Source organism: Echinops telfairi, unplaced genomic scaffold (genome assembly GCF_000313985.2).
Source record: "Echinops telfairi isolate 266 unplaced genomic scaffold, ASM31398v2 ScPeMD7_7458;HRSCAF=8496, whole genome shotgun sequence".
NCBI lineage: Eukaryota > Metazoa > Chordata > Mammalia > Afrosoricida > Tenrecidae > Echinops > Echinops telfairi.
In genome coordinates this window covers 11,258,519-11,263,041 of record NW_022111358.1, presented here as the reverse complement: position 1 = coordinate 11,263,041, position 4,523 = coordinate 11,258,519, and the positions used below count along the sequence as shown (strand labels likewise).

Below are 4,523 nucleotides of genomic sequence, written 5' to 3'. Positions count from 1 at the left end.
TATGAGGCCACAGAAAGATGAAAAAGAGAACCAAAGTTTATTTGCTTTTTTAAATAGGAAATGGAGCCCAAAACAGGAATGAGACCTACATGAAAAAACAGGAATGAGACCTACATGAAAAATCAGGGTGCGTGCACACACACGCGTTCATTGCAGTGCTGTTCACAGTAGCAAGCAGATGGAAGCCCCTAACTGCCCATCAGTAGAAGAATGGATAACGAAACATTGTTGGAGACACACAATGGAATACCAGGCATCGCTAAAAGGTGATGATGAAACCATGGGCACCTCATGTCATGGGTAGACCTGGAGAACCCATGTTGAGTGAAATTAGTCAATCACAAAAGGACAAACATTGTATGAGACCTCTGTTACAGAGGGGAAAAGTCAAGACAAAAGACTTCCATACCAAAGTGGTGATATGACTTTGGAGGGTCCCCAGGGGGTGGGGGTGGGGTGGAGAAGAAGAGAAGATGAAGCGATAGGATAGAGGTTTGACAGGTATTAACTTGGATGAAAGGAAAGATAGTAATCCATAAAAGGAAGAAGAGAAATCAAAGGCGGGGGCTAATTGAAATTGTTGAATACAAGATGGATGATCTGAAATGTAATCCCCCACTGAATTCATAATTTTAAAAAAGTTTTTTAATGGGGGTGCAGAAGTGCTATCTGTGGGCTGCTAAAATTACATTTACCAACTGAAAGGACTTTGGGGTCTCCATCGACTGGTGGGTAACCTGGCCTGCTTCTTGTCACCCGGTCCTGCTTCCTCAACACACCCTGTGCAGTATCTGGCCTCGCTGTCTTTGGTCATACCGTTGTCTTGGTCCAGAATGGCCCTCTCTCCCTGCTGCACACTGCTCACTCGGCCAACCTTCAGGATGCAGCAGAGGTGTCTGGGCTGGAAAGCCTTTCCCCCAACTCGAGGCTGGACTTGGGCCTCCTTTTCTTTGCTCCCACAGCAGCGCGCGCCTCCTCGATGACATCTGTGGAATTCAGATGAGCATCACCTGGGGGGCGGGGGGCGCTGGTTAAAAATACAAATCCGCGGTCCAAGTGTTAGAAAGGAATCACAAAGGGGCTCTGCGAACTTCTAACGGGGACCCTGGCCTCCGCTGGCAGGTCAAACTGAACGGGGTGGTGAAGACGGAGGAGAGTCGGGGACAAGCCTCTCGTTCGTTTCTTCTTAGCATTGTTCTCGTTTGAAAACCAACTAGGAGGCGTTAGTTTAAGCACCTGCACACACCTGCCACGACCTCCAAGGGAGGTTTCAACACATTCTCCATTTCTGCCTTTCTGACATCTACTCTCGCCATGGACCTTTGGGATCTATTCGTTTAACAGAGGAAATACCTGCTTCTCTATGGTGAGGGCTGACTGCTAGTATCTGGTGTGTTTGCTGAATGAGGACCCCTGGTGGCATCGTGGGTTATGCATTGGGCTCTGCAGGAGAAGATGAGGCTTTCTACTTTCCTAAGAATTACAGAGTCAGAGCGTGAGAAGGAGCAGATGGCTGCTGTACCAAAGCCATAGAACTGGCGAGCGTTGGATCGTGGCTATCTCTTGCCAAGACCCTCTGGCTTCTTGTGGGTGTCCAGTGAGTGGTGGCCCAGGACGATCATACACTTACTATGTTAGTGTCCTTCTTGTTTTACGAAGATGTGTGTTCGTCTGGTAGCCTGGTTCTGCCATTGTCAATGAAATATTATTGTAAGTATTGCCTTATTGCCAACCCCTCTTGCTTGTGTAAATAATATCCAATCACGTAAGAGTTTAATCTGTACAAGTCAATAATTCATGTATTTCAGTTTATGCGAATATAATATCCTTTACTCAACTGTGCTTTAAATTCTATACCATTGGCTAAATAATAATGACACTATCAATAGAATTACCTTATGCCTAGGAGATGATCGATAATGTTCTCTAACATAAAATGGCAAGGATGTCTCTAAGGCAATCCAGAGACAGATATAAACTATGGATATACGAATGGATCTTGGGCTCGCACTTAATTCGAGCCCCAATCTACTTGAACTCATGAAGAGATCACTGAGGAAGATATGGGTGCTATAGTAACATGTGGTGAAGAAACTAGATGGTGCCTGGCGATCAGAAAGAATAGCCTCTGGGATCTTAAAGGCTTGTCTTCAAACAAGCGGCCATCTCAGTCCACATGGAAAAAGCATGCCAGCCTGTGTAACCCAAGGATTGTAAATAATATAATCCAGATATGAAGGGGGAACAGTGTGAGAGGTTAAACTGTGAATACTCCCTTTGCAGAGGACTATGGATGACAGTGGAAGACCAACATCCATCTGCAGGGTCCACACGTAAAGTCAGCCTCTGGTGAATCCCCTCCGACCACAGTCGTGGGATGCACATGGCCTTGTTATCAGACAGAGTATTGTGGAGATGATGATGGTAGATCGAGTTAGGTTAACATGCAGCATTTTATTTCATTTCCCTTTTGTCCCATTTAAATGTTGTATCAATGTAAAGGAAAAGTGAGAGGAAGTACATGTGGATTAAGTCTCCAGTGACTTCCTTCTAAACATAGACCAGAGATGTGAGTAGCCTTGCTCTCATGCAGAGTGCAAAAGAAAGCGGATGGTGGCAGATAGAGCTAGGTTGAAATATGACACCTTAGAATTTGATTTCCCCTTTCATACATTTTTAAGTTGTTCTAATTTTTAATATTTTCTGCTTTCTTTTCGATCGAGGTTTTTCTCTATATTGTTTTGTTATAGCTGTTAGCTTTCTTGTTTCTTTGCCTTTGGATGTTTTTCAGGAGATGAAGTCCAGGCTGGGTGAATGTATAGAGACAGTAACTGCATGAATGGCTTCTTGGGAATGTTCATTCAGGGAAGGTTGGGGGAAATAGGAAGCTAATATCAAAGAACACAAGAAAGAAGAAAATGTTCTAAATTGATTTTGGTAATGATTGTACAATTCTTCTTGATATCCTTGAATGATTGAATTGTATGATATGTGGCTTCTGTTCCAGATAAAGTGTTTTTAATAAAAAGAAGTTCTAGTCTCAGAAATCTGTCGGGGAAGGTCTACGTCGCCCTCTAGGCCATTAGGGGTCGGAATGGGCTCAGCGGCAGTGAGGGCTTTCTGGGTTCGCGGAATTATAAAAAGCTGCCCTCTGAACTGGCTTGGCCTGCAGGCTAGAGGCAGGCTTTCAGTCCCTACGCACTCCCACCCTCGACGTCAATCACACTCATGCAGCGAACCACCTGGACAATCTTTTTTTTTTTTTTTTAAATATGGAACGCTTCACGAATTTGCGTGTCATCCTTGCGCAGGGGCCATGCTAATCTTCTCTGTATCGTTCCAATTTTAGTATATGTGCTGCCGAAGCGAGCACCCACCTGGACAATCTTACGTGGCGGGTCTGGTATATTTCCTCTTGAGCAAGAACTCCATTTTGCCTCCAAAACCCTCCAAACTCATTGTTGTCGAGTCCGTCCACCCCGTTACAACCCTGCAGGATCGAGTAGAAGCGCTCCGTAGGGTTTCCAAGTCGATGAGTCTTTGCAGGTGTAGACTGCCACATCGCTTTTACCCTTGGGGCGTGGCTGGTGGGTCTAACCGCTGACCTCACTGGTGATAGCATGGCCCTTGACTGCCGTGCCACCAGGCCCCTTCTTCACTCGAAACCCACAGCCAGAGTTAATTCCAACTGCTCCTTTGGGTTTGGGGGACTGAAAATCTTGAGGGGAACAGACACAACCCCATCTTTCTTCTGCGGAGCAGCTGGTGCAAAACCAGCTAACCCCACTACCACCGAGTCAAGCTTGACTCATCAGGATCCTAACTAGGGTTTCTGAGGCTTCGTGAAGCTTTATAGGAGCAAAGCACCTCATCTTTCTCCTGTGGAGTGGCTGGTGGGTTTGAACCACTGACCTTATGGTTAGCAGCCCAACATAACCCACCACGCCACCAGGACTCCAATGCTTCACTTTCCAAAACCAGGCTCACTGCCATCAAGTTGATTCCAACTCATCGTGACCCTGGAAAACAGGGTAGAACTGCCCCTGTGCATTTCCTAGACGGTTCAATCTTTCAGGGAGTAGGCAGTCTCAGCTTTCGCCCTCAGAGTGAATGGTGGTTTTGAACTGCTGACCTTGCTGTTAGCAGCTCGGCTCCTCACTAGCTACACCAGCTGGGCTTTTTTCTTCAGTTTAGAAGAAACTGTGGCTCTCGACCCCTTCTCAACCTGTGGTTCGCGACCCCTTTGGGGGTTGAACGACCCTTTCACAGGGGTTGTCTAAGACCATCGGAAAACAGATATTTCCGATGGGCTTAGGAACCGAGACCACTGCTCTATCCGTCTCTAGGAGGGTCCGCCCACACGCAGATATGCCCACCTACGAGTACCCGGAGTGAAGACTGTTACCCATGCTACACCATGCTTCAAGACAAAATTTCATTGATTTGTTATTAGAAATAAATATTTCATAATATATAATTACATATTGTTTTTTGATTCATCACTATGCTTTCATGATGTTCAA

General features: G+C 45.8%; 1 non-coding gene across 1 annotated transcript; it reads right to left on the bottom strand.

The window, feature by feature from the left end:
* Positions 1-3,266: 3,266 nt before the first annotated feature.
* Positions 3,267-3,373, bottom strand: LOC115873010. The gene has a single exon (XR_004048186.1). It is a non-coding gene; the product is annotated as a U6 spliceosomal RNA (small nuclear RNA).
* Between the last annotated feature and the right edge of the window lie 1,150 nt (positions 3,374-4,523).